Source organism: Rana temporaria, chromosome 4 (assembly GCF_905171775.1).
Source record: "Rana temporaria chromosome 4, aRanTem1.1, whole genome shotgun sequence".
Lineage (NCBI taxonomy): Eukaryota > Metazoa > Chordata > Amphibia > Anura > Ranidae > Rana > Rana temporaria.
This window is the reverse complement of record NC_053492.1, coordinates 254,558,018-254,570,139: the sequence shown is the minus strand read 5'-3', so window position 1 is coordinate 254,570,139 and position 12,122 is coordinate 254,558,018. Positions and strand designations below refer to the sequence as shown.

General features: G+C 44.7%; 1 protein-coding gene across 3 annotated transcripts in view; it reads left to right on the top strand.

Annotated features, from left to right (window-relative positions):
* Positions 1–12,122, top strand: part of ASCC3 (activating signal cointegrator 1 complex subunit 3) — an 841,816-nt gene that overhangs the window by 384,432 nt on the left and 445,262 nt on the right. The gene's annotated exons all lie outside the window — the stretch shown is intronic.

Below are 12,122 nucleotides of genomic sequence, written 5' to 3'. Positions count from 1 at the left end.
CCCGGTTCACATTCCTACAGAGACACGTGGGAGTTAGAGACATCGAATGGAAGTCGCTAAAGTAAGATGATGTTAGGCAAGCAACTACATAGGATAATCAAATACAAGCCATTCATTACTAATATCTCTGTAACCATCAAGAGCCATAGAGGTGGTAAACAACATATACTTCTAAATCCATGGATTTGATTTGCTAAAAGTGGAGAGTGCAAAATATGGTGCAGCTTGACATATAAACCAGCAGCTTCCCAGTCTTTCTTCAAAGCTTATTACCTTCACGCCTGGCCTTTAGCAAAATAACGGCCGAGCGGGGGGTTTCATTGTTCTGACTGGACGTCATATGACGTATTTCAGAACAAACTGCTTGTGTGTGCCCCCGGGTGTGCATGGCGATCGGTGGTGTGGTGTGTCTCGCTAATAATCAGTGCTTTGATTTTCAATGCAGTCCCATCAGTGATGCCTGCCAGTGCCAATCAGTGATGCCAATTAGTACCTATCAGTGCTGCCTTTCAGTGCATGTGGAGCATAGCTGTTTTTCAGTGCCCATCAGTGATGCCTGTCAGTGCCTCCTCATTGCCTCCTCATCAGTGCCACCTATTGGTGTCATCTATCAGTACTGCCTATCAGTGCCCATAAAGGCAGCCCATCAATGTTGCATATCAGTGCCCATTGGTGCTTCATATCAGTGCTGCATATTAGTGCTTCCTCATCAATGCCCATGAGTGCAGCCTAATCAGCACACATTCGTGAAGTAGAAAAATTACTTATTTACACAATTTTGAAACAGAGACTAAGAAAAACATGTTTTCAAAATGTTTAGCAAACAAATACAAACAACTCAGTGGTAAATAAATATTAACTAAAAAAGCTCTTTCTGTCTCGAAAAAAAAAAAATGATAACAATTGTGTTTGGGTACAGCATTGCATGACTGTACAATTGTCATTCAGAATACAACACTAAAAATTGGCCGGGAGGGGGGGGGGTGAAATTTCCCGGTATTTAGGTGGTTAATTGAACAAGCTGAAGTAAGAATCTGATTGGCTACCATGCACAGCTGCACCTGATTTTGCACTCTCCAGTTTTAGTAAATCAACTAATCTTAAGTATATGTTTACCACCTCTTCATGGCTCTTGATGGTTAAGACATATTAGTAACATAACAAATGACTTATATTTGATTGCCCTATGTAGTTGCTTGCCTAACATCTTACTTGGAGACTTTAATTTAATTTGTTTGGATGTATAAAATACACAGTTTGAAGATTAAGCCCATATACAGAGCCAGTCTCCCATGTTGCAGGTGTTCTGGCCAATACACCAGGCTTTATGGATACATACAGCTCCCATGGTTTATCTAGCCTCTAATTACCGTATTTGCCGGCGTATAAGACGACTTGGCATATAAGACGACCCCCTAAAATGCTGCTAAAAGCGGTGGTTTTGTAGTCTACTCACCGTATTAGTAATGAAGAAGCCCGCCGGGTGCTCTGTACAGCTATGTAGTTTGTAAAATGCGTGCCGCGCTCAGCCAATCCCTATGCTCGATCGATATCAGCTCAGCTGCCGGGTGCTCTGTACGGCTGCATGTATTCCATATATGCGCGCTCAGCCAATCCCGATGCACTGTGTTGATGACAGAGCATGCTAAGCCTGCTCAGATTGGATAACAACCTCTGCCAATCCGAGCAGGCTACATAAATGTAGCCTGCTCGGATTGGCAGAGGTCGTTACTCCAATCCGAGCAGGCTTAGCATGCTCTGTCATCACACAGTGCATCGGGATTGGCTAAGCGGCGCATATACAGAATACATGCAGCCATACAGAGCACCCAGCAGCTGATATCGATCGAGCAGCTGCTATACCCGGCGTATAAGGCGACACCCGGATTTTGGCTGTGAAATTCCGGTGTAAAAAGTCGTCTTATACGCTGGAAAATACGGTATACAGCTTGGCTCATGCATCTTCTTGATTTGGTGTTATGTTCTCAGTTTCACATTGGATAATCATAACCTTTGATGGGATTTATTGAGTGACATAATGTTGCTCTCGTTGTATCCAAGGACAGCAACCTTTTTTATTAAGTCATGGTCTGCTAGTGGTTCTCTTAGCTCGACTTACACAACAATAATATTTAAGAATACTTCATTGCTTGCATTCCAGCTGGATACGTTGGCCCAGATTCACGTAGATCGGCGTATCTTTATGCCGGCGTAGCACATCTCATATGCGCTACGCCGACGTAACTGTGAGAGGCAAGTGCAGTATTCACAAAGCACTCGCTCCCAAACTTGCACCGGCGTAATGTAAATTGGCCGGCGTAAGCCTGCCTAATTCAAAGTAGGAAGGAAGTGGGCATGTTACATTTAAATTAACTGTGACCCCATGTAAATGAAGGGCCGAACGAACGGCGCATGCACGTGCATGCTCAGAATCACATCACATATACTCCCTAAGATATGACGGCTCAATGCCTTCAACGTGAACGTAACCTACGCCCAGCCCCATTCACGTACGACTTATGCAAACGCCGTAAAATCCGACGGGTGTTCCGACGTCCATACCCTAACAGGACTTAACCCTGCTTTATGAGGCCTAACTTTACGCCGGGCATACACCTTATGTAAACGGCGTAGATTACAGCGACAGGCGTAAGTACGTTCGTGAATCGGCGTATCTAGCTAATTTACATATTCAATGCGTAAATCAATGGAAGCGCCCCTTGCGGCCAGCGTAAATATGCGCCCAAGATACGACGGCGTAGGAGACTTACGTCGGTCGTATCAAGCCAAAATTCAGGCATATCTTGTTTCCTGAATAAGGCGCATAGATACGACGGCGCATCCGTGGACTTACGCGGCGTATCAGAAGATACATTGGCTTAAGTCCTTTCTGAATCCGGGCCATTGTGTATATCTGTGCAGACTGTAATTTTTTACATTTTTTAAAATTATTTAGAATACATACCAATGGCCAGATTCACAGTGGACTTACAATGGCGTATCTCCACGTATGCCGTCATAAGTCCGAATGTGAGCCGTCGTATCTATGCGCCTGATTCTTAGTTACGCATAGATTTGGCCAAGATACGAGCGGTGTAAGTCTCCTACGCCGTCGTATCTTGGGTGCATATTTACGCTGGCCGCAAGGGGGGTTCCGTAGATTTACACGCTGAATATGTAAATTAGGTAGACACCCAAATTCACGAACGTACTTGCGCCCGTTACGCCGTTTGCGTTAGGCTTACGTCTGGCGCAAAGTTACGTGCGTATGCATTAAGGTAAAACAAGAGCATTAGCGCCCAGCCCCTCCCCCCCCTGAGCCCCCATTTACTTACCTGACCCCTTTGAAAGTCCCGCACCATGAACACGCTGGCTTCTCAGTCGGCTTCTCGGCTCATTCATTGGTTGATTGAAAGCAGCACAGCCATTGGCTTGCACTGTTGTCAATCATATTCAATGATGCAGTGCATTGGGGGCAGGGCCAAAGGATACAGTGAGCGGGTATAGCTGCCGGCTGTATCACGGGAGAGCGCCCGCAAGAACTTTCCACCATGCGAGAGAGCTCACATAAAGGTGGAAAGTTCTTGCAGGGGGGAGCCGAGACAGCCACCGAGGGACCCCAGAAGACCAGGTTCAGGGCCACTCTGTGCAAAACGAGCTGCACAGTGGAGGCAAGTATAACATGTTTGTTATTTAAAAAACAAATCTCTTTAGTGTTCCTTTAAGTGCTTACTTTTTAAAAAAAAGTCAGCTATTGCATACAGTATATGCCTGATGGGGATTCCTAGGCGCCATGTGGGTACATTTGTCCACACATAATTTTATGTTGGCATCTTTTGGTGCTGATAATTACATTATTTGGATGTTTTAGCTGTGCTAGACTGATAGCAGGTTTACTTATAGTTAAAATAAAAAAAAAAAAAAAAAAAAAACATATATATTAAATTTGTGAAGTATATTGGAAGACAAAAATATTGTCATGATTGTTATGCCTTAGAGAATGCATTGCTGAAGCAGGTAATTGCATTCAGTGCATGAGAAGCTTCTAAGCGTCCATGTCTTTAATTTAGTTATTTCCCATGAGAAATTGCAGGTTTTCACTTAGAAAGAAAACATGATCAGTACATGAAAATATATGCATAATTCCAGGTCTGTGGTTTTATGCATTTGGGGAAAATAATATTTTAATTTTGGCCTTTTCAGTTGGAAAATAGTTTTAATTTTTATCCATTAGCTGTGCAATTAGTGTTGAAACTAAGCTGCATACATTTCAGCTTCATATTTATTCCTGGCAAATTAAAACCTTACTTTTTTACATCATTACACATGTCGAGCAAGTTTTGTAAAACTGCCTATCAAAACTATGGATCTCACACTCCTATCTTTTGTCTATTTCTAAATGTAAATTTTCATAGTAGGAAAAGATGACAATGGGGAAAACTGATTTGATTTCAGCTAAATGTGGTCATGTTCCATAGCTGCATATTAGTAAGACTAGATGTTTTATTGTGTTTTTTTCTTGAAAATGCGTAAATACTCTTCTAGGCTTAGGTCAAACATGATAAAAAAGGTATTTTGGGCTATGCAGGCTAAGGTTACACTGCTGTACTATTAAAATTACAAGCCACGTGGTTAGATATGACCCGCTTTAAAATCAGATGGAATACTCTTGTGTAGTGAATCAAATTTTATTTCACATTAATAAAACTGTGAGAATCGTGCCTTGCTAGGTGTACAGTTGTTCAGCCCCAACATTTGTATCTTTTTTTTAATCACTTAAAGGGGAGTTCCAGCCATTTGTATTTTTATTAAAAGTCAGCAGCAACAAAAAGTGTAGCTGCTGGCTTTTAATAAACATACACTTACCTGCTCCAGCGCTCCAGCGACGCGCCGGCCGGGGCTCCGCTCCTCTCCCCCCCTCCCCGGCCGGCGTCTTCATTCTCAGTGTGGGCACCCGGCCGTGACAGCTTTCGGCTTCACGGCCGGGCACCCACTGCGCATGCGCGAGCGGCGCGGCTCGGCGCTGCGCCGTGTAATTGGCCAGGAGATCGCCTAGGACCTGTGACGTGTCCTAGGCGATCGCCTACAGCAGCCCCTTCCTGTAGGCGATTAAGCTTAGTCGCCTACAGGAAGGAGGAAGTGGGACAGGAAGCCCCACTCTTCCTGAAGCCCCCACTCCCCCCAAAAAAAAATTACATGCCAAATGTGGCATGTAAGGGGGAGAGGAGTGGGATAAGAGGACGTTCCAAATTTGGGTGGAACTCCTCTTTAAGGACCAAGCCTGTTTTTCAGATGTGTTGTTTACAAGTTTAAAACATTTTTTGTCCTAGAAAATTACTTGGAACCCCCAAACATTATACATTTTTTTCCAACACACTAGAGAACAAAATGACAGTTGTTGCAATACTTTTTGTCACACTGTATTTGTGCAGGTCTTACAAGCACACTTTTTTTGGAAAAAATAACATTTTTGAATTAAAAATAAGACAATAGTAAAGTTAGCCCAATTATTTTTGAATTGTGAAAGATAATTGATAGCCAACATGTCACACTTCAAAATTGCGCCCACACATGGAATGGCGACAAACTTTTACCCTTAAAAATCTCCATAGGCGACGTAATACAGGTTGCATGTTTTAAGTTACAGAGGAAGTCAAGGCTAGAATCATTGCTCTCGCTCTAACTATCGCGGTGATACCTCACATGTGGTTTAAACACAATTTTCATATGCGGGCGCTGATCACATATGTGTTTGCTTCCGCACGTGAGCTCGTCGGGATGGGGCACTTTAATTTGTAATTGTTCTTTTTTTTTTTTTATAATAATAATTGGGTCATGTAATGTAATGTAAAAATCCCTTGTAATGGAGAAAAGCATGACAGGTCCTCTTAAATATGAGATCTGAGGTCAAAAAGACCCCATATCTCATATTTACACTTAAATGCAATACAAATAAATAAAACAAATTGTCATTTGAAAAAATTACAAAAAATAAGTCCCTTTAAGAGCTATGGGCAAAAGTGAACATGTGCCTTACCTGCTATGGTATGGAGACGGGTGGGGGCCATCTTCCCCTCACTCATATCCATACCAAGCGGGTTCTGGCTGGGGGTTAGTCAGCGTGCTCGCCCCCTCCCTTTGGACTACATCCCTGCGGGGAGATGCTTTGTTCACATGTGTGTCATTGAAAACAGTGGGTTTTCATATACGTGTTGCCAAAAATTGGTTAAAAAAGAGCCTCCATTCACATCTGTGAATCGCCCTAAATGAGGCCCCATTCACATATGTGCATTCCCAAACTCACGGCAAACTGCACAGACAACATGCTTTGCCAGGTGTTTTAAAAATGTGCTGCAAAAGTGAATCACACTTTCAGCACAATTAAATGTTAATGGTCCCCAAGCATGGGTAGCAGGCACAAGTCTGCCATGCAACAAGCAAGCACAAAAAAAAGGCAAAACAAATGTGCCATGCTCTGCTCTAAGAAAAAAATAAAAGCTTCTGGAGCTTGTTGTGCCGCATGCACAACTGCAAAAATGCTGCAAAACAAATAATAAAAAGAAAAATGGGGTGCAGTAATGTGGGTTCCTGCTATGTAAACATATGAATGGGGCTTTGTGCCGCTGAGGGACAACACCATCTGGGTGGTGAATTTGATCCACGTGGCCAGGACTTCAAAACGGGCCCTTCTCTTGCTGTCTACAGACGCAGAGAAGGTCTTCGACCGCGTAGATTGGTCTTTCATTTGGGCCAATTTGGAGCATATTGGCCTCCGGTCCTCTATGCTGGGTTGGATACTGTCCCTTTACTCTCACCCCACTGCAGCGGTCAAGGTCAATGAAACAAGGTCTGATTTATTTGACATCTGGAATGGTACGCGGCAGGGCTGTCCACTGCCCCCCTGATTGTTATACTCACGTTGGGGCTCCTCCTGTGCAGAATAATGACGGATGCGGGCATAATTGGGTACCAAAAATCTGCGGGAACCCACAAGGTGGCCGCATTTGCAGACAACCTGATCTTTTTCCTGACAGAACCACTTGCCTCCCTCCCAAACCTGCTTCGATCTCTCCAGGAATATGGCACCATCTCTCTCTTTCAAATAAATTTATCCAAATCCTCTATTCTTAATATAACGGTGGGGAAGGACATTGTTCAGCGTTTACGTTTGTCCTTTCCGTTGAGGCGGACTACTAATCTTATCCGATACCTGGGAGTTGACATCACTCCTGATCCCGCCGACCTATATTCAACACATTTTGCCACGCTACTTCTTCACCTAAAGGCAGATCTTCTCCGCTGGCACTCCCTCACGTTGATGTGGTTTGGCCATTGCAGTGCCCTCAAAATGACCCTGTTTTCGAGAGTTTTGTACTTGTTGCAGGTGCTCCCTATCCGCCTCCCTCCAGTGCTTTTTTAGCGAATTGACTCTGTTTCACGATTTTGTCTGGTCCTTCCGTAAGCCCCACACAAGACTCCAGCTCCTCCACCTAGCGAAAAGCAGGGGGGGGGGGTTGGCCTTCTGGACATGAAAGCCTACTACTGGGTGGCAATGGAAATGGAGGACTCCGGAGACACGGCCAAGAGCTGGCCCTGGACCACAACTTCTTTGCAGAGGGATCTTGCGGTCCATCCCACCCTAGGCAGCACACTATCAGTGACCAGAGATGCCTTCTGGCATTCCTTGGTGTCCCCGATGCCTTCCCCTATGGTCCTGGGTAATCCAGAATTTTCACCTGGCCTCCAGAACCCTCACTTCAAGCACCTTGTAGCTGGACATTGGCTCCATTTGTGCGTTTTTCTAGGACCTAGCGGTCAACTCTCACCTGAAGATGGGGTGTCTGCCATAGACCCCCCACTGGACTTCTTGAGCGGCCTACATCTGTGCAACTTTCTGTGCAGATGCCTGTGGAATCGGGGTATTTCTCACTGAACTGGAACGCATCTGTCACCGCGGAGAGCCAGTGCTGTCACTGTCTTTCGCTTATTTACTCCTCCCTGACCCGACCAGCGGATGGGTTCATTCCCCCGTTCCTCCCCAAATGGCAAGAGGAGCTCGGCACCAACTTCACTGACGCTAAGAGGGAGGAGATTATCCACTTTGCTCATAAATCCTCCATAGCCACTAGAGTTCAGGAGACTTTTTACAAAATTATGACCCGATGGTATAGAGTACCCAATACTTTGCACGTTTCTTCCCGCAGGTCTCTAGCCTGTGTTGGCGCGGCGGAGGGGACAATACTGCACATTTTTTTGGGCTTGTCCCAAGCTTTCCCCTTACTGGCTCAAGGTGGCCTTCACGATCAAACACTTGACTGGTGTCTCACTGGAGGGGAACCCAGTGGCCTGTTTGCTTCACCTTTTGGAGCGACCCATCAAGAAATAAATATAAGGCCTCTTTCACCATCCAGCTACTAAACGCTGCCGAGGCATGCATTCCCCTCTGTTGGAGATCGGACAATCCTCCGGCAAAGTCCCTATGGTTTTGAAAAGTGAATGAACTCAGAGACATGGAATATCTCACTGCCACTCTGCATAACAGGGAGGAGACCTTTCGGGAGACCTGGAGACCTTGGCAGCACTTTACATATACGGACGCCTATCTCCATGAAGTGGCGCAGTCCGTCTGATCCGGTGGGCAAGTTCTGCTTCCCAGTCGGAGGGTACTGTATTGCTCTTCACACTTGCTTGTCTCTGCTATCACTCTCCTATATGCCCCCCCCCCCTTTCCCTTCTCTCTCGATCCTTGCTTCCTCCCTTTACCCCCTATTACTCATACCCCCTCCCCGCAATCTCTACCCAAACATGGGCTGTTTAGTCAGATGCTGAGAATATCCTGTTGCACATTTCTCTTTCACGTGTCCCATGTCTGGGCCTACCTGGCCACTGGGTCGCTTTGCCTCCCAAACGACTACAAAACTGACAAAATGTTATTGTTTGCATGGTATAACATGCACTGCAGTTAGCTATGTGTCTTATAAATAATGGTCAGGGTGCCTCTACAGCTCTGCACATTGTTATTTCCTAGGCATTGAGTCTTTGCCCATTCACCTTCTTACTGTGCAAGGCCGGACTACATATACTTTCTCTCTCTTATTTTATTTTATGACCATGTTTGTTCATGCTGTCTGATTTTTGACATGTCTAACTGCTATTTGTGATGATTGTTAACTACATTTTTTACTATAATAAAAAACTGAATTAAAAAAACATATATATATATATATATATATATATATATATATATATATATATATATATATATATATATATATATATATATATATATATATATATATATATTATATGATTGGGACCTGACAGCTTAGTATTTCTGTCCACTCCCTCCTATGTACTTGTATAAAGATGACCATACACTGTGCAATCTGGTTGTACAATCTCTGTACAATTTATTTTTGATTTACCTGAACTATGGATTTGGAGGACCCGCTTGAACAACTCAATATGTATTAAATCAGTCCCTTTCACTACATAACTGATGGTAGATATAAAGGAGATTGTATAGTCATAGTGTACAATGTATGGTTGCCTTAAGGAAAGAATTAGGGAGGTGGTGGTGAGGTGGGGGTAAGGTCTAGACAGGTGAACATGCCCTATTGTGTGATGCTGCATAGGAGTGCATGATGGGAAATTACCTACAGGCAGGGCTTTTTTTCTCAGACAATAGGTGCATGAACTCCCTTTTTCTGAGTCACTTGTTTTCTCCGCCCCTTGGTTGCATCCCCTGCCCACCTCTCAGTACCACCACTTTTAGACAATGCAGAACCAATTATCATTTTGTTGTGCTAAGTACAGGGGATTTAAATGTTTGAAGTTTACAACTGATTGGGGGAAGGTTAAAACTTGTGTCAGCCATATAGCTGGCTTTTTGAAAACCTGACCAGCTTCCTGCATCAATACTCAGTCTCAGGTCTCCTCTGGTCTCTTACAGTATACCCTGCACAAAAAAATAAATACACAAATTCCCATTACTAATAAAATCTTTTATCACATCTTTTGTCTTTTACCCTTCAAAGTTCAAGTTCATATAATGGTACCACTTCTTCAGTCACAACAGTGGATAAGGAACTTCAGCTTCTTTGCGAATGGGATATTCTCCCTGAAACACCATCTTTGCTTTCTGCAACTGTGCCTGCATCCACACTTTCCTCTAAGTGAAGGCTGTGCAGCAGACGCTCTCATCTTAGTCTGCTCACCCTAGGGTCAGTGAGAGCAGGACGCTCTCAAACGAGTCGGCTCTCCCCAGGGATAGTGCAGCCAGGCAGGGTTCTTCCAGCTCTAGGCTGCTACAGAACGAGTCTGCTCTCACCTGGAGACAAGCTCTGACTGCTGGATCAGATAGGCAGAGCTTTCCACCCCCAGCCTCAGCCTCAGCTTGTTGATCATCCTAGGACGTGCGATCTGCCTTCCCCGGGCTCCCTCCTTGCCTGCAAACCGCAAAGGTAAGCCCCTGACACAGGGCTTTTTTTCCACTACCCCGAGTCCGTTTGCGGCTGTCCTTTTCAGGACAAGCCGCGGCGGCGGCACTCGCGCCACCTCGTGGAACTCTCCCATGTTCTCTGTTGGATCCCAAGGGGCAGATTTAGAATTCTTCATTGCGAGATCAATGTTAAACCCATATACATTGGTTAATTTATATGCCCCTAATTTCCAGCCATTTATCAGCCATTAAACCTAGAAGCCTTATTGTTTGTGGTGACTCATTGTATCCTCATTGTAACCTCACTTTAAACTCATGGATTCTCCATCTACCCCCCCCCCCCCCAGGGAGAGCACCCACACCACATTTCTTCTTTCATGCAGAAGATGTTTAACAATGTTTGAAGTTGCCACCATGTTCATAAAAAAAAGGGCTCCACCTTTTGTTTCTCCCAGACACAACTCATATTTACAAATTGACATGCTTGATATGTGGTTACTGCAACAGATATCCCCATCTGCCAATTTCAAAATGATCTGATCAGGCCTTCCACTATAGCTATAAAGTGGAACAGGTTACTTATACTTTTTCTTACTTGTGGCACTGTAACACTAAAGTTAAAAAAACTCCATGTAATGCTGTTTTGCTTTCTCAGCATTTCCAGGGGTATTTTGCTTTTAATGCTCCTTCAGTCTCATATACAGTTCTTCTATAAAATGCCCATATTGCATATATAACAGGATTATATAAAGTTATGACCGTTATTTCAGCAGCAGGAGGGGGTGGGGGCGTGTAAGCCCTGACACAAAGCTGACAGGCAGGGAGGGAGGGAGGGAGGGAGAGAGAGGAGCACAGAGTAGGGCTGCAGATGATGGAGGCATGTAAACTGACCACCACATCAGGGCTCAGCACCTTTGATAAATCCTGGTCAGTTTACAGGGGAAGGGCAGGATCAGCCAGGTATCACAGGTGATACAGGGGACCAAATTACACAGTACAAGCACTGTGCTGCATGTTATACAGTACAGCACAAACACTGTGCTACATGCTTTAACCTCTTGACGACCGCGTCATACCCGAAAGACGGCTACAGCGCGGTCGAGTTATTCTGGGAGGACGTCCTCCCAGAATCTTGCTACTGCACACAGAAGACCTGGCACATCAAGGATCACGGTAAATTACCACTAATAGCGGCCGTTTACCATGTGATCGCCCTGTCAAATGTCGGAGTGATCACGTGTAAACAAACGTGTGTCATGTGATGATGTTGGTTCCTCCCTCCCCTTTCTCTACCGATCGGTACAGTGTGAGAGGAGGAGGGATCGGATGGCAGCAGCAGTACTGCGGGCTGGATCTGTGACAATCGCAGTCACAGATCCATCCATCCATCTCTCCATGCTCAGCCATCCCTGTGCAATACTCTGCAATACCTTGTGCAATACTCTGCAATACCTTGTGCAATACTCTGCAATACCCTGTGCAATACTCTGCAATACCCTGTGCAATACTCTGCAATATTGTACAATACCCTGTGCAATACTCTGCAATACCCTGTGCAATACTCTGCAATACCCTGTGCGATACTCTGCAATACCTTGTGCAATACCCTGTTCAATATTCCGCAATACTCTGCAATACCTTGTGCAATACTCTGCAATACTCCACAATACCATGTGCATTA